General features: G+C 39.3%; 2 pseudogenes; one reads left to right on the forward strand and one right to left on the reverse strand.

Annotated features, from left to right (window-relative positions):
* Window positions 1-1,350: 1,350 nt before the first annotated feature.
* LOC100726868 (serine/threonine-protein kinase MRCK beta-like) lies at window positions 1,351-9,725 on the forward strand (annotated as a pseudogene).
* Window positions 9,726-11,701: 1,976 nt separating this feature from the next.
* On the reverse strand, window positions 11,702-22,677 carry LOC100726586 (heat shock protein HSP 90-alpha-like; annotated as a pseudogene).
* Between the last annotated feature and the right edge of the window lie 841 nt (window positions 22,678-23,518).

Here is a 23,518-nt window from a genome sequence, read left to right on the forward strand (position 1 = left end):
GTCCCCAACAGAAGAGTAAAATCTCTCCATTAAAGGTAAATATCCTGCATACAGATGTGTAATGTGTTTGACTTTGTTATGCAACCTTAGAGTTTGTCCCTGTGAACAGACAGCGTGTTAATGATTGCTGTAGTTTGCCAGTACTTAAACTGAATCGAAACTATTGTTATTACTAACTGTACAATTTTAGTCAAGTTGTCATACATGTTATAGTTTTTATCTCCTATATGATACTTTGATGATTATAATCATCACCACAGCCCAGTACCACAGAATTGGAAGCTAAGCCAAGTAGTAATTTTGCATCCTTTAGATGAACTTAGAAAAATGGTGGAAACAAAAATGTCCAATATAGGAAAGAAATGGAATCCATTATACTGATCTAAACAGAAATCCAAGAGACTAAAACCTCCATTAAAATTAATGCAACATATTGGATGGAGAGGAATTTCAGATCTTGAAGACAGAATTCCAGCTAGTGATCATGAAAAGAAAGATATCTTAAAAATAGCAAGAGATATGATAAACCAATCCAACAACTACAAGATGAAGCAAAGAATAACATAAAATTGACCGGAGTCAATGAGAAAGCTAGAGACAGCACAAAAGCCATAAAAATCTCTTCACAGAAATAATGGCAGAAAACTTCCCAAGTATGAATAAAGAATTTGACATTCAAATACATCAAGTATATAGGACTCCAAACAGCCATGACAAAGAACTTAGACGTGTTATATGCATGTATCAACGTCCCCATGAGGAATGTGATCATTGTATTACTAGCATATGCTCATAAAAAAACAAAATTTAATAGAAAAATAATTAGAATATGCAAGTATCCTTAACTTTTTGCCCTGCCCCTAGTCCAGGTCCTATGGCAAGCTGCAAGGACCTCTCACAGGCAAGTCAATAGCCAAGGGCAGGGCAGTGTGCTGAAGTCACCATGGTGGTGGACGGACCCACAGTGGTTGGCTGAACCATGCTAGCTACATCCTGGCTGGCTGTGGGCCACAGGCTGGTCAGTGGGCTGAGCAGAGGTCAGAGCTTGAGCACGGGCCAGACTTGCACAGCGCTCAACTATGCAGCACTCTGGGTGGGGAGAAGGACATGGCCACACAGCAGAGAGCAGTGAGGGAAGGTGGTGGCACTGAAGGGAGAAGAGTGGCCCATGAATCCATGGGGCCCAATACCCCATACTCTGCACTGTTGAGACAGAGCTCAAAATGTAAGCCTAGACGGGGATGTAAAGCAGACTTCTGGGCTTACTATCACCAGGTGGCCAAGGGCTGGTGTTGGTGGCCAGGCAGCATTCAGGGGCTGGCATGAGGCAGACAGGAGCCTAGCATCACCATGTTGGCCAGGATGCAGCTCAAGAAGCTGGTACAGCTGCTCCTGGATAAGCCATGGCACAATGAGATTGACTGGAGTATGGAAACACTGCTTGACATGATCATGTGCCTCTACACTGAGTGCAGCCAGTTGGCATTGTGCCACCACAAGTATGTGTCCAGGTTCCTTGAGTGGGCTAAACCATCTACACATCTTTTAAAGGAATTGCAACTTCATTGAGAGGACTTTCAATAATCAAATTAATTGGAAGAGGTGCTTTTGGAGAGGTTGCTGTTATCAAAATGAAGAGCACTGAGTAAGTTTATGCAAAGTTTATGCAATTAAAATCCTCAGTGAGAGATGCTTAAGAGAGTAGAGACTGTATGTTTTCGCAAAGAGTACAACATGCCAGTGGGTCATAGCCCTGCACTACACATTCTAGGATGAGAACCACCTGTATTTGGTGTGGATTACTACATAGGTGATTTGCTTAGCCTGCTCAGTAAATTTGAGGATAAGCTTCCAGAAGACATAGGAAGGTTCTACACTGATGAAATGCTTTGGCCATTGATTCAATTCACCAGCTTCATTACATGCACAGAGACATCAGATTCAACAATGTCCTTTTGGACATAAGCAGTCTTGACTTTGGATCATATCTGAAGATGAATGATGGTGGAGCTGTCCAGTCCTCTGTGGCCATGGGCATGACTGACTAAATCTCACCCAAAATTGTGCAGGACATGAAGAATGGCATGAGAAAGTACAAGCCTGAGAATCATTAGTGGTCCCTAGGCATCTGCATGTATGAGATGTCCTAAGGGGAAATACCTTTCTACACTGAGTCCCTCTTGCAGAGCTATGGGAAGATCATGAACCATGAAGAGTGATTCTGGTTTTCTTTCCATGTGACACAAATGGTTCTGAAGAAGCCAAATACGATGACACCCACCAGCCCTTGAGGAATAGCATGCCACCTAGGACCTTGGCCCATGCTGCTGCATGCTTCCTGTGCAACCCCTGTCAGCTCTGAGGAACATGCACCACCCTCAGACCTTGCACCACCAGCCCGCCCCTCAGCCCAGGACTGCATACGCCACCATGCTGTGCTTCCTGAAGGCCCCACAGAGACCTGAACTGATGTCACCAGCCCAGGCCTGGGCCCAGGACCATTTATGCTGCTGTGCCATGTTTCCAGGGACACCTGCTGGCCATTCAGGGACACTATCTCTGGACCTAATACAGCTGTTGATCTCAAACTCTCACCCTTTCTCCCAAAACCTTGGACTATAGTGTATTAATTGTGCTAGCTTTGTGGGAGATTCAGTAACTGACTCACCCAAACAGAGATCTCAGCAAGTTCCAGTCAGTGTGGTGAGTATGCCCCTAATACAGAGGTGCGCAGTGGGTAAATATGGCCAGTAGTAAAGCTCCCTCCAATGAACTGTAAGACCTTGGTGAGTCTGGCAAGAGTGTGGGTGACTCCTTCCTACATACTGAGAACATCAGGCAGGGTGAGGAGTGTGCCAATAAGGACTCCACCAACTTGGAGAAATTCAAAAGGGTTTACGAGACACTCAGGCACATAATAGGAACACAGTAGGGCTTCAGCTGGCACAAACACTATAGACAGGGAGACTTGGTGACCTGAAATAACCTGAAGATAAAGTAACAGCAGGAACTAAAAGTTGACCTACATCAATAATACGAAGCTTGTCAAACCAGGAAGAACATAGAACTCACCTAAAAGGCTCTGCAGGAGGAATTCAGGTGACTGGTCCACTTCTTCATTGTGGGACACAGCAATTGGAAAAACATCAACCTTACAGTAGGACCCCAAGATACACACCCAACAGTTGACACTAGTGGGGGTTGAAGGATCAAATATTGACTCAAAAGGGGAAAATGGAAAAATGAAAAAGCAAAATGCAATCTCAAACATCTTGTCCACCAGGAGCAAGTAGAGGAGACATTGGAAGAGAGGCCTCAAAAGTAACACACCAGAAATCTCTGGTGAAACTATAGAGGAAATCAAATTACAAGTAATCTCTCATGTAAAGACAGAAATAGCAATCTTAGTAAAGGAGTTGCTTAGTGCAGATAAAAAAGATTTTGTAAACAGGAGCATGGGAAACTGATTGAAACCTTGAATGAACAATATAGAAAACAAGCAAAATTCATGAAACAAACTCAAATAGACCCAAAGAAAAAAAAAATACTATTGAAACCTGGCAAAACAATTTAAATGAAGCTGAGGATAGGATTTAGGCCTTGAAGACAAGATCACAATTAGTGATCATGAAAGGACAGAACTTATAAAATAACAAAGCAGCATAAAATGACAATCCAGCAGCTTCAAGATGATGCCAACAGAAACAATGTAAGATTAATAAGCATCAGTGAAGAAGCATGTCAATGCAAATGACTTAACTAAAATATTCACAGAAGTAATAGCAGGATATTTCCCAAATGGGGAAAAATCTGATATGCAGATAAGTGAGGCATATAGAATATCAAACAATCACAACCAACATAAATCTACACCCAGACATATATTAATTAAGATCCCAGACATGCAGCATAAAAACAGAATACTAAAAGCTGTCAGAGCAAACACACAACTCACCTATCAAGGAAAGCCCATTAGAATCACAGCAGACTCTTCAGCACAAACCCTGAAGTCAAGATGAGCTTGTAGTGAGGTATTTCAACCTGAAAGAAAACAGCTTTCAACCCAGACTGGTGCACCCAGAAAAACTTTCATTCAAATTTAATATAGAAACAAGATACTTCCATGACAAAGAACAACTAAAGAAATTCATGTCTACAAAACCAACCCTAGAGAAAGTATTGAAAGTCATACTAGAGAGAGGTAAATCATGACTGCAGTCTCCAGAACAACAACAGAAAGAAACCACCAGGTAGAACAAGCAATTCAACGAGGGGAAAAAGGAGAAAGCAAACAACTGAAACAACATGGCAAAGTCGAACCAGCACATTTCAGTTATATCCATAAATGTAAATGGCCTGCATTCACCTATCAAAAAAATAGATTGACAGAATGGATCAAGAAACAGGATCCTACAATATGCTGTATACAAGAAACACAGCTGACCTAAAAAGAAACTCAGAAATTAAAAGTTGAAGGAAGAAAAATAGTATGCCATGCAATAGGAACACAGAAAAAAGCAGAGGTAACTATTTTATCTGTAGACAATGTGAACTTCAAACCTAATATGATTAAAAGAGATGAAGGTTACTACCTACTCATTAGTGGAAAAATTCAAGCGGAAAAAATTTGGTACAATTATCAATATACATGCACCAAATACAGGGGCACCCAACTATATGAGACAAATACTAAAGGACATGAAAAGCCAAATACACAAGAACAAAATTATAGTAGGGGACTTTAATATCCCATTGTCATGAGAGATAGATCATCTGAACAAAAACTCCACAAAAAAATAATAGAACTAAATCATAACTGTAAGCAATTGGACATACTAGATGTTTACAGAGTTTTCCACCCAACCACAACAGAATACATATTCTTCTCAGCTATGCATGAGACATTCTTCAAAATAGACTATATATTACCCCATAAAACATTCTTAAATATATGCAAAGGTATTGAAATTATCCCATGCATAATATCTCACCATAGCACATTGAAATTGGAAATTAGTGGCAAAAGAAATTTCAAAACCTGCATAAATACGTGGAACTTAAATAACAACTTTCTGAACAACCAATGGGCTACAGATGAAATTACAGAAGAAATAAAATAATACCTACAATTCAATGAAAATGTGGAAACAACATAATGTAATCTGTGGGATGCAATGAAAGCAATGTTAAAAGGCAAATAAATAGCAATAAATTGTCGTACCAAGAAAACAGAACAAAACAGAAAAAGTGAACAACCTAATTAATGCTTCTTCTCAACTTCTAGAAAAAAAGAGCAAGTTAAACCCAAAGCTCATAGAAGAGAGGAAATTGTAAAGATAATAGCAGAATCAGTGCAATTGAAACTAAAAAAAAATACAAAAAATTAATGAATCAAAAACCTGATTGTTTTGAGAGAATAAGCTAAATTGACAAACCTTTAGCTGACCTTATCAAGAAAAAGAAAGAAAAAACCCAAATTCACACAATAAAGGACTGAAAGGGGGGAAATTACACAGATCCCATGGAAATTCAGAAGATCATGAATGCCTACTTTAAAAATCTCTAGTCACATAGAGTGGAAAACACAGAGAAAATGGACAGATTTCTAGAAACATACAAACTACCAAAGCTCAACCAAAAAGATATAGCAATTTTGAATAACCCAATATCAGCTATTGAAATTAAAAATGTACCAACAAAGAAAAGCACAGATCCTGATGGATTTACAGCTGAATTCTACAAGAAATTTAGAGAAAATTTGATGCCAATACTCCCTAAACTCTTCAATGAAATAGAAAAGGAAGCAATCCTCCCTAAATCATTCCTCAAGGCACATACTACTCTGATACCAGAATCAGAGAAATACTCAACCAAAAAGGAGAACTATAGGCCAGTCTCACTAATGAACATTGATGCAAAGATTCTCAATAAAATACTGGCAAATAGAATGCAGCAAATCATCAAGAAGATTATACATCAGGACCAAGTGAGATTCATTCCAGGAATGCAGGGATGGTTTAATATATGCAAATCAATAAATGTAATACACCACATCCACAGAGCTAAAAACAAGATCAAGATCCAGAAAAAGCTTTTGATAAAGTACAACATATGTACATGATGAAAGCCCTTCAGAAACTCAGAATACACAATATCTACCTCAATCTCAAAAAGGCCATCTATAACAAACCAACAGCCAACATTATACTAAATGGAAAAAAATTGAAAGCTTTCACTTTAAAATCAGGAATAAGATAAGGATGTCCACTATCACCACTCCTATTCACATAGTTCTCCAAACACTAGCCAGGGCAATCAGACAAGAGAGAGAAAAAAAAGTAATAAAGATGAAAGAAAGAAAGAAAGAAAGAAAGAAAGAAAGAAAGAAAGAAAGAAAGAAAGAAAGAAAGAAAGAAAAATAGTTAAATTATCACTATTTGCAGATGACATGATACTCTATATAGAAGACCCAAAGAGCTCCATTAAAAACTACTACAGATAATAAACAAATTCAGCAGTGTAGCTGGATACAAAGTCAGTGTTCAAAAATCAATAGCATTCCTGTACACAAACAAAAAACTCACCAAAAGTATGGAAATATCACCCTTCGCAATAGCATCTACAAAAATGAAACACTTAGGAATCAACCTAAGAATGTAAAACACCTATATGCTGAGATATATGTTATACCAAAAAGCGAGCTTGAAGAAGATATTAGAAAATGGAAGGATATTCCTTGCTCCTGGCTAGGAAGAACCAACATCATGAAAATGGCCATACTCCCAAAACTGTTACACACTTTTAACACAATCCCAATCAAAATACCATTAACACACCTTATAGATCTATAATTAAACACTCCTAAAATTCCTTTGGAAACAGAAGAAACCTAGAATAGCAAACACAATTCTGGGCAACAAAGGCAAGGCAGGAGGCATCTCAGTTCCTGACATGAAATTATACTACAAATACACAGTGACAAAATCACCATAGTGGCCAGGGGTTTAGCTCAGTGGTGTGCCTGCCTGTTTGGCAAATGTGAGGTCAGGAGTTCAATCTCCAGCACAAAAAAAATCAGCATGGTACTTGCAAAAAACAGACCTGAGGATCAGTGGTACAGATTAGAAGATGCAAGCACAACTACAAAGAAAATGAGCCACCTGATATCAGACAAAGGGTTCATTGTAAAAAAGATAGCTTCTTTAATAAATGGTGTTGGAAAAATTGGCTCTTTGCATGCCGGAGACTGAAACTAGATCCATGCCTATCACCAGGCACTAAACTGAAGTCTAAATGGATCAAAGACCTAAATATTAAAACAGAAACACTAAATCTACTGGAAGACAAAGTAGGTAGAAGTCTTGGAGACATAGGAATAGGCAGCGAATTCCTGAACAAAACACAAACTGCACAGGAAACATTTCAAATAATCAACAACTGAGATCTCATATTTTTGAAAAGACTTTGCACTTCAAAAGAAATCACCAACAGAGTGAAAAGAAAACCCACAGAATGGGAAAAAATTTTAGCCAGCAACCCCTTCAGACAAGAACTTATATCCACAATATATAAAGAATTGAAAAACATCAAGCCCGCCAAATTGAAAGACCCTCTCCAAAAATAGACATCTGAGATGCATACATAGTTCTCAGATGAAGATATACAAATGGCAGATAAATACATGAAGAAATGTTCGCTATCACTGGTCATTTTAGAAATGCAAATTAAAACAGCATTGAGATTTCATCTCACTCCAGAAAGAATAACTGCCATCAAGAAATCAACTGATAACAAATGTTGGTGAGGCTGTGGGGGAAAAGGAACTATGCTCCACTGTTGATAGGAGAGTAGACTGCTGAAGACACTATGGAAGTCACTATTGAGATTTCTCAGAAGACTAGGATTGGTAGTTCCATTCAATCCAGCTATTATCCTCCTGGGTATTTTCACAGAAAAACTGAAAAGGTCATCTCACAGTGATACATGTACATCCATGTTCATAGCAGCACAATTTGTAATAACTAAATCTTGGAAACAACCAAAATGCCCATCAACCACAGAGAGGATGAAAATGATTTGGTATTTTTATACATTGGAGTATTATTCAGCTATAAAAAAGGATGATGTTGAGACCTTCATAAGCAAATGGAGGCAACTTGAGACTATCCTCATAAGTGAAATAAATATAAATCATATTTGTAAATATTACATTTTGTCTCTAGTGTAAAAAGTAATAGGAAATGTAGGAGTAATAAAACCCAAAATGTGCAATTGCTATTGTAAAAAAGAGGGGGAATGAAAATGCTCTAAAGGATATAACTGTATGTATGTTAGTGTGTAAGATAGATGACCATATTACTAACTTTTTGTTGAATCGCTGAACAGAACTGTTTGCAGTCTCACTGTTTAAATGTTCACTTTGTATGCTTTAATTTTGTAACTCGAAAAACTATTTCTAAGAAGGCAATATATATTTTATCAACTAGTGATTTCTTACTGTTTATTTTTTCTCAAATTATGTATTATTTTACCCTTTTTCTATTTTTCTTTCTTTTTCTCTTTAAATAAAATTAAAAAGAAAAAGAAGCCAAAGATCTCATTCAGAGGTTGATACGTAGCACAGAGCACCAGCTAGGGAAGAATGGAATACAAGACTTCAAAAAACATGCATTTTTGAAGGCCTAAACTGGGAAAATATATGAAACCTTTTAGTATTTTATATCCCAGAATTGAGCAGTCCTGACACATCCAACTTTGATGTGGATGATGACATGCTGAGAAACACTAAAATATTACCTCATGCCTCTCACATGGGATTTTCTGAATTGCATTTGCCTTTCATTGCTTTCACATTTACAACAGAAAGCTGTTCTTGGACTGAAGCTCTCTGAAGAGTATGATGCAGTTGAACATGCTCACCAGAGATGAAGATGTGCAGCAGGATTTGGAGAACAGCTTACAGATCAATGCCTATGAAAAGAGAATCCACAGGATGGAACAAGAGAAGCTGGAGCTGAGCCATAAGCTACAGAAGTCCACCAGATGGTGCAGTCCATCTATGACTCAACACAAGGCCTGGGCAACTCAAACTGAGACAAGGAGAACAAGAGGCTGAATGAACAAATTGAGCACTCAAAGAACAAGTTAGCAGATTTGAATCAGCTTGAACAGCAGTTTGAAAGTGCCATGATGTGACACCAAGAACACAAAGACTCTATACACTACTTGAAGGGCCTAGAGAAGTAGTACCACCTGGGTTGGCAGGAGAAGGAGGACTTCTACAAGCAGTTGGTTGAAGTTTCAGGGCAATTGACATCCTGGACTAAAGAACTCAAAGATGCTCATCACCAGCGGAAGTGGGGCCTGCAGGAGTATTTGAAGCTAAATGAACACACGGTGGAGCTCCTCTCCCAGAAGCAGAAGATGTTGAGGCAGCTGTGTGACAAAAAACAGAAGGAGGAAGAGGCAGAGGAAATGACTATGCAGAAGATTGACTCTGCACAGCAGGACATATACAAATCCAAGAAGCTCAGGAAAGAGCTGGAAACTCAGCTTGAGGATGCTGTTGCTAAGACCTCAAAGGAGTGCAGGCTGCACAAGCACAGTAAGAGCTTCTGCAAGCAGATAGAGAGTGAACTTGAGGTTCTCAAATGAAGCGAGGAGGCCGGGGGCCAGCTGTTTTGGAACACCAGCGGAATGTGTCCAAAATCAAATCAGAACTGGATAATTTTCCTGAAAAAACAAAGAATTTAAGACTCATTCATCTAAAAGAAGACAATCAAATACAGGATTAAAAATCTATTCAATAAAGTTATAACAGAAAATTTCCCAAAACTCAGGAATGAGATGAATATCCAATTAAAAGAGTCATGTAGAACCTCAAAGAGACATGACTAGAAAAGAATGTCCCCATGCTACATCAAAATTCAGAAAAAAGTTGAGCCTGGGAGGAGTAACAAGAAGCCAATTCACTCTTTCTGAGCCAGCTGGTATGTGGACTTGAAGATAAGAATATCTCCCCACTGGTAAGCAACTGGCTGATTCAGAGGACAGGCAGAGTAGACAGCAACTGAGTACAAAAACAAATTAATGCTTGTACTTTTTGATTGACTTTCCAGGCCTAAAGCCAGTAACCTGAGCACCTTTTAAGACGATAACAATACGCAATATAGCAAATATGGGATTATCTGAATTGCATTTGCAATGGAGAATTTCTTTCTGTCTTGTTTTTGAAATCCATTGTTGTTCTTACTGGGTTTTTTGTTTTTTTTTTTTTTTTTGTCTTATTCAGTGTTTGGTTTTTATTGGTTTTATTCTGATCTGTTTTGTTTAATTTTGTTATGCCTGATGGTATGGGCAGCAATTCTGAAGATAACAAGAGATTTATTATGGTAGCCATTGTGACTTCCTATCATTTTGTTTTGAAATTCTGTATCATTTTTACTGTTTTTTGTTAACTTATTTGTATTTGTTATCTCTTAAAGCATAATGTGACCTGGGCACTCCATTTCCATTCACAGGCCTTGTTCTGAATTATTTTTCCAACAGCAATGCAGTATAACCAGTTTACTCCTCTAAACAATACTTCTCTTTGGGAAACAAGCCCCATTCAGTTTCTGCCATCACGTTGTCTCACGTCCTTATTTCTAGAAGCTTAGAACATACAGATTTGAAACTACAGAGGAAAGTTTTAAAAAAGTGGATCTCACAAGATGAAAACTCAACCTATTGTAACATGTTTTCTTAAACATCAATATATCTCAACACTTCAGAGACAAAATATTTGGTCTGCTAAGGAATTAAACTAAACACTTTAGACTTCAAAAAGTTAACAGTAAGTTATGTCTTACCACAAACACCTCAACTGGTTAAAATAAGCCAAGGCGAAACTAGAAAAAATCATTGCTAGCTCTGCTTTAATGCCTAAAGTGTTACAGTATCACTTAAAAGTAGAAAAAAATTTATACTCCCCTTAAACAGTTATCATATCATACAGATTCTATATTAACAAAAATTATGTATGTATATATACATATATATATACATATATATATATATATATATATATTATCAGAAGGAATGAAAAGTAAAGCACTGCACATGCATCCCAGTCATTCTTCCAGCAGAGTCTAGCCAAATCTTCCATGTGTGATGTGTCATCATCTCCTTCAAGAGGTGGCATCTGTTCATCAGCAGTGGGATAATCTTCACCAATTCCTAGCCCCAGCTTGATTATCCTATAGATTCCACTCATACTTGTTTAGGAGTCTTCCAGACTGAAGCCAGAGGACAGCAGAGAAGTTTCATACAACAAATGATCAGATCCTTCATGGACTTGTCATTCTTGTCAGCCTTGGACTTCTGCCTCAAGGTCTCAATGATGGAGTGGTCAGGGTTTATCTCTAGGTGCTTCTTGGTTGACATGTACCCCATTCTCTCACGTGTACCCCCATGTCTCCTAGGATTTGGGCTTTCACGATTCTCCCCATGTTCACCGTGCAGTCATATGTGCTCATGACAATACAGCATGGGGATTTCACCAATCAGTTTGACACAAACACCTTTTCAATTTTTTTTTACAAAATGTCTTTCATGAAGTTTGCAGAGGTTTTCAAACTGTGACTTTTTCACTTCCTATTTCTTTTTCTTTTCTTCATCTTCTGGAAGTTCCAAGCCCTCTTTCTAAAGTTTTCCCCTCCAGCTACTGGATGCAATACTCATGGATGGGCTCGATCATATAGATCACTTCTAATGCATTATTCCAAAGATGTTCCACAATGGCCGGGTTAGCTACCTGGTCTTTGGCTTCACCTGTGATGTAATTGATGTGCTTCTGGTTCTCCTTCATCCTGGTGCACTAGTCCTTGAGAGAAACCATCTCATCCCCAGAAGCAGATGTGTAGTAGCATAATAGTTCTGAGAGCTTCTTCCAATTCTGAGAGTCTTTGTGTATTCCAAGCTTTATATTAGAAAACTGCTCATAGACTTTTTGTAGTTCTCTTTGTCTTCTACCAATTCAGTGAATGATTCTAATCATTTTTTGACCAAGTTTTTTTCTGATGACTTTTGAGGATTTTGCTTTGCTTCAACATTTCCTGGGAAATATTTAAATGGAGATCCTTGGATTTCACCACCCCTCTAATGAAATTCAGGTACTCAGGGATCAGTTCCTCACAGTTGTCCATGATGAAAACTCTGTGGACATACAACTTAATATATTCTTTCTGTTTTCAAATGTATCAAAAGGAGCTCATCCTAAAACAAAAGGAAGAGTCCTGAATTCCAACTGTCCTTCAATGGAAAAATGCTCTGCTGCCAAGTGATACCACCAAACACTAGTCAAACTTTTGCAGAACTCTCCATATTCCTCATTAGTAATATCATCAGGGCTTCATTTTGTTCAGTTCTTCTTGATAAATATACTTCTCCTTAATCATCTTCTTCTTCTTTTTCTTGCCACCATCTTTCTTTTATTCTACTTCTTCATTAGAAGATCGATAGACTTGATCAGTAACGTCCTATTTCAGGTTTATCTTCTATTTCAGGTTTGTCATCCTCTTTACCTTCCTTTTATTCAGCCTCATCATCATTCACCTCTTTATCTCTTTCCTTCTCCACAAAAAGAGCAATGGGATAACTAATAAACTGAGAATGTTTCTTTGCAATCTCTTTTATTCACCTTTCAGTACTCAGTTTGGTCTTCTTGCAGATGCAAAATAACCTTTGTTCCTCAAACTGTAGTTTCACTTGTGTCAGTTGTGACTGTGAAGGACCCTTCTGCTGAAGATTTCCAGGCATACTAGTCATTGTCATTATGCTTTGAGATCACAGTCACTTTCTCAGCTACCAAGTACACAGAGTAGAAGCCCACAGCAAATTGTCCAGTCAGGGACATGTTGGTGCCAGCCTGCAAAGCCTCCATGAAGACCTTGGTCATCAACTTGGCTATGGTGCTGAGGTTATTGGTCAGTTCATCCTTGGTCATTCTAAAACCAGTATCCATGATGGTGAGAGTGTTATATTGCTTGTTGAGAGTAAGATTTATGTTCAGCTCCTTACCTGAGTCGAATTTGCTGAGGTCTGTCAGGCTTTCATACCTGATTTTGTCCAGGGCATCTTATGAATTGGAAATCAGCTCCCTCAGCTCTCTTTGTCTGATTAGAAAGTGTTGATGACCAGTGACATCAACTGAGCAATCTCTGCCTGGGAGACAAAGCTCTCCACCTCCTCCTCCTCCTCCATAGATTGATCCTAGGTCTGGGTCTCCTGCAGAATCTTGACTAAGCAATGTACATGGCCATGATGCAGCAGCTTCTGAACACTGAAGCACCTCTCAACATTTTGTCTTGATTGGCTTTATTCTGTTTCGTTTGGTTTGGTTTTATTGTCTTTAAAATATGCTTTCATTGTTTTGATTGGTTTTATTCTGTTTTACTTTGTTTAATTTTTTTATATCTGACAGTACAGACAGCTATTTTGAAGAAAACAAGAGACATTATGGTAGCCCTTGTTGACTTGCTATCATCTTGTTTTGAATTCTTGTATCACTTTCATTGTTTTATTATAATTAGCTTTATTCTGTTTCATTTTGTCTGGTTTTAACCTCTTTAAAATTAAAAAAAAGTTAAGAACAAAGAAACAATATTCAGACATCCAGGAAGATGGCAGAGCCTCTCTGAGATTTCATGCCCTCTCTGAGATTTCACTGGAATATAGCAATATGAGGAAGAGAAGAAGGATGGAGGGATGTAAAGTGAGAATTAAAGCCCACAGAGAGAGCAAATAGAAAGTTCAGTGAAGAAGAAGGAGGTAATGGATGGCATCTTCTCTCTGACTCAGGACTCACTACTTGGGAAAAGCAATTCAAACCTGCAGACACATGCTGACTGATGAAAATCCCAAAACTTCCACAGAGAAATGCAGCAGTGCAGATTGGCAGTGGATACTGAGGATTGCACTAGCTGGTGAGTGGCACAACTTTGTATAGGAGCCATCTTGGAATGGGCCAATTGAGTTTAGAACTCAAAACAACTGCTCGATCTGTCAAACAGCTCCCAGTTGAATTCAAGTCCACAAAAGTGTGCTGATTACTGGAGGCTGGACAGGTCTAGTTCCACCCTCACAGCCAGAAAACACCCTGAGCTGCAAGGGAAATAAAGGGTGCAAGCTCAGTGAGATTATCCACTAATATGCCATAGAAATATTGCTGGCTTTCTGGAGAAAATCAGAATGGATACTTTAGGTCTTTTTTCAATTGCTATGTTTTGTTCTGTTTTTCTGTCTTCTAGTGCCTTCAGCTGTTTTCTCTGTGCCATACTACTCTGCCTTGAGCCAGCTGATTACAAACTGAAACCTCCACAAATTCTGAGGTAAATACACCTTTCCTTCCTTAATTTTTGGGGTTGGGTGCTTTGCCTCAGCAATAAGAGAAAAGTAACCAACACAGAATTTGTTTCCAGAAAAGCAAGATTGTTGCTATGACTAACCCTGACCATGTGGTTCACAAACTCTTGGGAATCTTTGTGGGAAGAATTTGGAAAGTTTCAGACGTGTCACTTGAAAGAGTAGCAGTGGAGCACCTTAAATTATTCTGTATGGAAGATTCTGGCTAAAGCTCAGGAGACCGGAATGCTGATAGAAATCCTGCTTGTAAAAACAGGCTCAGAAGGTTTCTGCTGGTAAGGAATGCATTGGGTGCTGGCTCCAGATGTATTTTATTACGGTTTGGCAAAACATTTGTCTGTGTTTTTCTCATGTGCATAGACTGCCTGAGACTAAAGTTAAGGGCAACAGACTAATCTGGCAGAAGAAATTTCAACACAGTCTAATGTTGAGATGGTGGCATGGCTATTGTTGGGGGCTTTTAGCCAGATATATGTTGAGAATCAAGATCAAAGAGCCCAAAAGGATGATTTAAAATGTTGTGAGTTTGGCCCAAAAGGAAGCACCAGTAAAATTCTGGACTGGCTGAATGCAAGAGTTATGGGGTTCAGGGTTTTCAGAAGGCTAAAGAGTTCAGGCAGTGTGTCCATCCAAGGGTCAGGTGTGAAGCTATAAGGATAAAACCAAATGTGCCATAGAGATACCAGAATTTTGTAAAATCCAGTAATGTGTTGTTGTATGTAGTTTGTGTTCCTGTGGCCCCACCCCAAGTCTCATGCAATCATAGATGCAACCAAATCTACCTTTGTGATTGATTCATTGTCTAGTGCTTAGATTGGTGGTGTGTTTTGTCCACTCAGGAGCAGAACCAGGATATGATGTAATGGTGGGAAGAAGGTCTCTTTCTCTCTCTCTCTCTCTCTCTATCTATCTATCTATCTATCTCTCGCTGGTTCGAGCTTGCTGTTTGCAGCTTCCATGCCAGCTTGCCTTGCAGCAAGCTGAGTATGGAAAGAAATTCCCAAAATTGAAGAAGTAAATCTTCCCTTCTTTCATTTTGGGTGTCAGGTATTTTGTCTCAACACTGAGTAAAAAGTAACTAAGACAAAATTTGGTACCAGAGGAGTGGGGTCATTGCTGTGGACTATACCTAACTATCTGGTTCAAAGCCTTTGGAAATGGCTTATGGGAAAAGTTTGAAAACATTCAGAGGTGTCACCTGAAAAAGTTGTTCTGGAACAACTTAGGCTGTTCTGTAGGGAGGATTCTAGTCAGAGCTCAGGAGACGAGAAGGCTGATAGAAAGTCTGCTGATAAAGACTAGGCTCAGGAGTTTTCTGCTGGACAGAAGGACTGCTTTGGTTGTTGAACTCCGTATAATGTGTTAGAGCTTGGCAGAAAGTTTGTGTGCATTTGGCTCTTCTCAAAGACTTTTCCTAAGACTGAGATTAAGGGCAATGCATTGATTTATCTGGCAGAAGAAATTTCAAGGCAGTCAAATGTTGAAGCAGTGGCATGGTTATTGATGATGGCTTTTAGCCAGATTTACATTGCATACAATAGCAGAGTTCACCAGAATGATTTAAAACATTGTGAGGTTGGCTAGAAAAGTAGCTCCAGTAAAGTTCTGGACTGTAAAGATAGGGCTGAGATCTCAATTGCTGAGCAGGAGCAAAAAAGTAAAGTTATTGGTTCATTGTCTAGTGCTCAGATTGGTGGTTCAGTGTTTCACCTGTTCAGGAGTGGAGCCAGTATATGGTGTAATGGTGGGAAGAAGATGTCTCTCTCTCTCTTTTTTTTTTTGCTGTTTCAAGCTTGGTGTTTGGAGCTACCATGCCACCCTGCCTTGAGGCCAGCTGAGTATGGACCAAAACTTCCAAAATTGTAAGAAATAAATCTTTCCATCATTCATTTTGGGTGTCAGGTATTTTGTCTCCACAAAGAGTAAAAAGTAACCAAGACATGTGGATCATCTAAGGAAAGCTGCAAGGAGGGAGCAAAGCCAGTTCAAGAAAGAAGTCATGGTAGCTAGAACTACCAGAAGTGCCATAGGAGTAGAGTCACTCAAACTCTTTGAAGCTCACAATTTGCCAAAGATCCCTATAGATACTACTCATGGAACTGCAGGACTTATTGTTTTCCCTGCTGTATTTTGGAGCATCTTTAGTCTCATTCTTTATATCCACCTGTTTGTGACTTTTGGAATGAAAATGTTTATCTTATGCCACTGGATGTTGGAAGTGTTCAACTTTTCATTGATACAGGAACTTGCAACTAAAAGTTTGCCTTACATCTCAGAGACTCAGGCCTCAGACTTTTTTAGCACTGCTGATACTGTTAGGAATTTTTCAGTTCTTAGAGATGAACTAAATGTCTTTTGCAGAAAAGAATGCGCATATGCCTTAGGGGGCCAGGAACAAAATGTTATGGCTCTAATGTAGTATAATGTTGATAGACCTAATACTGGTTCTTAAGGATTGTTAAACCTGTGCTGTTCAAGGTGCAAAATGATAAGAATAAGCTTGTCTTCATGTCTGGAGACATGAATTTAAAGAAGCATTTAAAGCATTTAAATTTAAAGAAGCATAACTTGCTGCCATGCTGACAAGGGTTGGATTGTAATGGCTGATGCATTGTGTCAATTTAAGATTAAGAAGTTTAGGAATTTAACTAAATGACTCAGGAGAGGGCCAGGAACCTCACTTTATAAACACTCTGTACAAGGACAGGCCACAGAGAAGGTGTGGGTGAGTATCTAGCTTACATATAAAGGAATAAAAGAGGCTTGCACCCTCTTTCTGCTTTTGTTGCTTTGGCTGACTTCAGCCACCTTGAACTGTTGCTCCTGTGCCATGCTACCCTACCTTGGGGCCAGCTGATTACTGACAGAAACCTCCACAAACTCTGAGCTAAATAAATCTTTCCTCCTTTAACTTTGAGTGTCAAATATTTTGTTTCAGCAATGAGAAAATCAGACCTCCCAAATTTAAAGAATGAATGTAAAAATGGGCATCTTAGACAGATGCATACTTCTCAGATGAAGAAATACAAACAGTAAATAAATATATTTAAAACTGTTCAGGCAAAGATGGCAGATAGATAACAACTAGCTACAAAGGCTCTCTGAGAGAGGCAATTTAGAATTCAACATAATACAGAGTGGGGAGCCCCAAACAAAGGGAGATGAATTCTCCCATCCCAGGAAGAAATTAAGGTGAGAAGAACCAACCAAAGATACAGTCCCGGTGCTATTATTGGAACAGCTAAAGCTTCAGTGGTCCAGCTGCAGCTGGTGAATTACCGACCATCCAAGGTCCCGCCATGACTTGCTGAGCTGTCCAAGGCCCCACCGCTTCAACTCATTGGAGGCACAAGTACATGAGTTCAGGGGTTGGCAAGCCGAATGGAAAACTGAGTTGGCGGGGTGCCTACACTGACCTGTGGTGAGTGACAGGAGTGGAGCCATTCCATAGAAATGGGGGGCTCCAACGGATGACATTCTGGGACTGGGCAGGACTGGCAAGTACAATGGGCAGCAGTGACTTCAGTCAGTTGTTTCCTTCTCTAATAGGATTGCTAGAGTAAGCTAGGCCTGGGTCATGTGACCTGGCTGAGACCCATTAGGTTGTCCAAAATCAAGTCCCTATAGTGATGGCACACACTAACCACACTAACCCAGTGAAGCCTCAGAAGCTTAACTAAGCTGGAGGGGAGGCGGTGCAAAGTAATATGGTGCAAGCCAGAGCAGCTTACTGACCAGAGAGGAGGTGGTGCAAAGTAATATAGTGCAGGCCACAGCAGCTCGAATGACCCAGAAGGGAGGTGGTGCAAAGTAATACAGTGCAGGCCACAACAGCTTGACTGATCCAGAGGGGAGGGGCCAGCATACATTGTCCCTGTCTGCAACTCACTAGCATATGGCAGTGGAAAGGGTCATCTAGCCAGTGTGCTTAAGAAGAATTATAACCAACAAAGAAAGAAACTGGGGCCTCCTGGAAGAAGCAAAAAAGATGGAAAGAGGAAGCAACAACAAAAAGTCTCCAGGTCCCAACCCTGAGAACATTGACCCAGGACAGGTAAATACAAAGGAGAATGAGAACAGCAAACATACAATATCAGACTTGGTGCCAGTGGACATAAAGAGATATATTTGGAACCTCATAGATGAGTTCAAAAGTGAAATATTTAGCCAAGTAAAGCAAGATATAAGAAGATTAATAAAAGTTATACTAAGAACCCCTCAAGCAGACACAGATGGAAGAAGGGAGTAACTCAAACAAAGGAGAGAATCATTTGATGAAGAATATTAAAAAATATAGAATACATGAAACAGATTCAAACAGATCAGCAGGAAATTAAAAACTCTATGGGAAGATGGCAAATCAGCTTGAAAAAACTAAGAATAGATTATCCAAACTGGAGAAAAATTTTGCATTGTGGAAGTATGAAAGGGAAAACTTTTTAAAACTAAGGAAACAAGCAGTAACAATACAAAGGCTAGAAGATGACAAGAGGGTCTATAATTTGAGAATAAAAAATGTGAATAAAGAAGCAGGGGTACAAACAAAGGATCTACAAAGGTTATTCACAGAAATGATTAAAGAAAACTTCCCAAACATAGGAAAAGGAAATGATACTCTGATACATGAGGCATAGAGAACTCCAGCCACCTACAACCAAACAGAACTACACTCAGGCATATAATAATCAAGATCCCAGAAATTCAATATAAGAACAGAATATTAAAAATTGTGAGACAAGAAACAGATAACCTACAGAGGAAGGCACATCAGAATAACAGCAGACTTCTAGACACAAACCATCAAGTCAAGAAGAGCCTGGAGTGAAATATTCCAAACCCTGAAAGAAAATAACCTCTGTCCCAGACTGGTATACACTGCTAAACTGCCCCTAGAAATTAATGGAGAAACAAGATGCTTCCAAGACGAAGAGGAACTTGGGAAATTTGCAACTACCAATCCAACTCTACAGAAAATACTGCAGGGCATTCTAAAGAGAGAGAAAAGTACTAGCATTCCAGGAACAGTAACAGAGAGGCCTCAATGAATGGAGCAGAAAATAGAATGAAGAAGACAAGCAGACAAATGATGGCAAAAAAAAAAAGCACAACAGAAATGAGGCATAGAAGATTTTATTCAAAACTGATATGATTGATAGTATCAAGTCTGAGAGCGTAGGCAACTACACTGAAGATGACAAGACTTTAACAATACACATTCTAGTTTGATAACTGCCGGTTTTTGAAGATCTATACTATATACAAAAATATGTTTTTATTAACACCGTTGTGTATTGATATATTCAATTATACTATGTCTGATGATATAGCCATTTCTATTGGAGATAATAAGAGACAACACAAGAGCCATGGTAGAACTCCTTGTACAATGGTCTTTTAGGTTTTTTCATTTCATGTGTTTATAGGAATATACTTTGTTTTGTCTTGCTTTGTTTTCTTTCTCCCTCTAATATAGAAAAGATATAAATACATGTAAAGACTCATGCATGTGTAGAATCTATAAACAGTTTATGAGAACTGATCATGATGAAATGAACAGATACTTTGAAGAAAAAAAGACACTAAAATACCCAATGCTGATCCTGGAGTGTCCATAATGTGACACCCAGCAATAGTATTATTCTTTGTTCAGAGTGATATTAGCCTGTTTGGGTTTATTCAATCTCAACATAATTGAAGATATGGATAACTGCATGTAGGTTTAAGTGTATAGGATTAATAACCATATTTCTAAGTTTTTGTTGGATAATTGAACAGAACTGATTGCAGTCTCCCTGTTTGAATCTCCACTTTATATGCTCCACTTTACTATCTTGAATAACTATTTGTAAGATGATAAATTGTAAACATCAACTAGTGATTTCTTATTGTTTTTTTTCTCTGAACTTATGTATTATTTCTACCTATTTTCTGTTTTGTTTACTCTTTCTTTAAATAAAATTTTTAAATCTGTTCAGGCACCTCCTCCATACCTAGAGAACCTCAGCAGCTGGTGGGTCATTGCCCACCCATCTTCCACTACCAGATGGCCTCACCAACAAAGGGGAGCCTCAGCCTCCCCTCTCCCACACCTGGATAACCTCAGCAGCTGAGGGCAACAAATCAATAAATGTAATATATCACATCAACAGATCCAAAGATAAAAGTCACATGATTATCTCAATAAATGAATAAAAAGCTTTTAGCTAATCGTTTTCACTCTAAAAACAGGAATAAAACAAGGAAGTCCACTATCATTACTTGTATTCAATATATTCTGGAAATGTTAGCCAGAGTAATTAGAAAAGAAGAAGAAATATGGACAGGAAAGGGAGAAGTTAAATTATCATTATTTGCAGATGACATGACATTCTCCATAGAAGACCCTCAAAAACTCCATCAAAGGACTTCTATGATTAATAAGCAAATTCATCAGCATAGCTTGATACAAAGTCAACACTCAAAACTCAATAGCCATTTCTGTATACAAACAATAAATTCACTGAGAATGAAATTATAGAAATAACGCCTTTCACAGTGGCCTCCAAAAAAAGAAATAGTTAGGAATCAATCTATCAAGGCTGTAAAATATCTATACATTGGAAACTACAATACTTTTTAAAAGGAGATTTCAGATAATATCAGCAAATGGGAAGATATACCTCAGTCTTGGATAGGAAGAACCAAAATAATGAAAATGATCATACTTCCAACACTGTCATCCCAAACAAGCTATCATTAACATACCTCACAGATTTAGAGAAAACATTCCTAAAATTAATTTGGAATCATAAGAGAATAGCAAAGACAATCCTGAGCAACAAAGAAAAAGCAGGAGGCATCAAAATTCCTGACTTGAAATTATACTACAAATCTGCTGTGATCAAATCAGCATGGCACTGGCCAAACTCCAAACTTGAGTACCAGTGGAATACATTAGAATATGAAGACACAATTAAAAAGACATTCAGCCACCTTATCTTCGACAAAGGTGTCAGGCAAGTTCACTAGAAGGCAGTGTCTTTGAAAAATGGTGCTGGAAAAGTTGACTTTTTACTTGCCAAAGCTAACACTAGGCCCATGTCTATCACAATGCATTAAACTAAACAAAAGATCAAAATATTAAACAAGACACACTAAATCTACAGGAGAATAAGGTAGGTAGAAAGCTTTAAGACATAGGGATATGCAAAGAGTTTACGAGCACAACAGAAACCACACAGGAAGTACTTAAAGGATCAACAATTGAGACCTCATCTTAAAAAAGTGTTTTGCACTTCAAAAGAAATCACCATCAGAGTGAAAAGAGAACCCACGAAATGAGAAAAAATTTTAGCCAACTATCTCTTTGACAAAGGACTTATAATCTAGAACATACAAAGAATTTAAAAGCATCAGGCCCCCAAAATTCACGGACTCAATCCAAAAATGGGCATCTGAGATAAACATGCACTACTCAGACAAAGAAATACATACGGCAAATAAATACACGAAGAAATGTTCAACATCACTGGTATTCAAGAAATGCAAATTAAAACATTGAGATTCCTTCTCACTCTGGAAAGAATGGCTAATGTCAAGAAATCAACCAATGAAAACGTGCTGGCTGGACTGTGGGAAAAAAGGAATGTTTTTCCACTGTTGGTGGGAGTGTAGACAATCACTGTGAAATCAGTACAGACATTCCTCAAAAAACTAGAATGACAGCTTCCATTCAATTTAGGTATTCCTCTTATGGATTTCAGAAGAATTGAAAACATCATACCACAGTGATATCTGTGCACACTTGTTTACAGAAGTATAATTTGTAATAGCCAAATCGTGAACCAATGCCCATCAACTGAGAATGGATTAAAAAGATGTGGGTATAGAAATGGGTCTGAGGCACCTACATCCACCTTCCCATTCCAGCTGCACTCGGAGAACTATGGAGTTTCCAGCAAGCAGGTGGGCACACACTATCCCTGGAGCCCAGCCTATTTGGGACTCTTACACCATCTGGGTGCTGGGCAGATCTGGGGCACCTGCATCTGCCTCCCCGTGTGTTTGGAGGACCGTGGATTTCTCAGCAAGCAGGCGAGCATCACCAGTTCCAGAGGCCCCGTGGCCTGCAGTAAGTTCCCAGTGCACTCTGCCTCAAGCCCAGACTCTTCAGGACCCTCGAGCCTTCCGGGTGCAGTGAACTGGTTAAGTGGGCCCCAGGCACCTACATCCACCTCCCCATTCGGACTGCACTCCGAGAATTGTGGAATTTTGAGCAAGCAGGCAGGCACACATTGTCCTTGGAATGCAGAGTTCTAAACTGGAACTACAGAGTTCTAAACAGGCAGAAGAGGGCCACTGGTTCCAGAGGCCCAGTGGCCTGGAGGAACTGGGTGCCAGAGTCCCAGGAGCTGTGAACATAGAAGTGGATATCCAACAGACCCTGGGGAAACTTTTGAATAACACTTGAAACACAGAAATATAGGAAAATGACAAAATGAAAGACCAAGGTTCTGGGAGAACATGGCAGATAGATAGAAGCAGATTCAGAGGCTCTCTGGGAAACCACACTTGAAATCCAGGGATGGTGCCGGGCAGGAAGTCCTAGGCAAGGGGGAATATTCTTTGCTGACACAGGAACAAACTAAATTGAGAGAAACCAACTGGAAATGCAATCCCAGTGATACAGCAGGAACAGATAAGATTTCAGCACTAAAGCTGGACCCCGTGCCACTGGAAGCTGCGATTTGAATTTCCTGCAGCCACTGCTGCGTCTCAGTCAACACAGTGGGAAGAGAGGTGCAAAAGCTCTGAGAGTGGGAAGCGTTGAATGGAGTTGGGAGCAGCACTGGCAAGGTGCCCTACATCGAACTGCGGTGAGTGAGCAGATCGGGGACACTTCCATAGAGAAGGAGGCTTCAGCAGAGAACATGCTTGGACCGGGCAGACTACCCAGAATGAGATGCAGCAGTGACTTCAGTCACATATCCCCCTCTCAAGCAGGATTGGTGAGGAATGCCTGGCCTGCATGACACCACTGGCTGAGACCCAGTAGGCTAGCCCAATCGAGGTCCCAGCAGCCTGGAGGTGTGCCCTAGTGGTGAAGCCTTCAGTAGGTTGACCTAGAGGGGTGGGC

The sequence above is a fragment of the Cavia porcellus genome, unplaced genomic scaffold, assembly GCF_034190915.1.
Source record: "Cavia porcellus strain 051 isolate PalLab524CR breed Dunkin Hartley unplaced genomic scaffold, mCavPor4.1 scaffold_8, whole genome shotgun sequence".
NCBI lineage: Eukaryota > Metazoa > Chordata > Mammalia > Rodentia > Caviidae > Cavia > Cavia porcellus.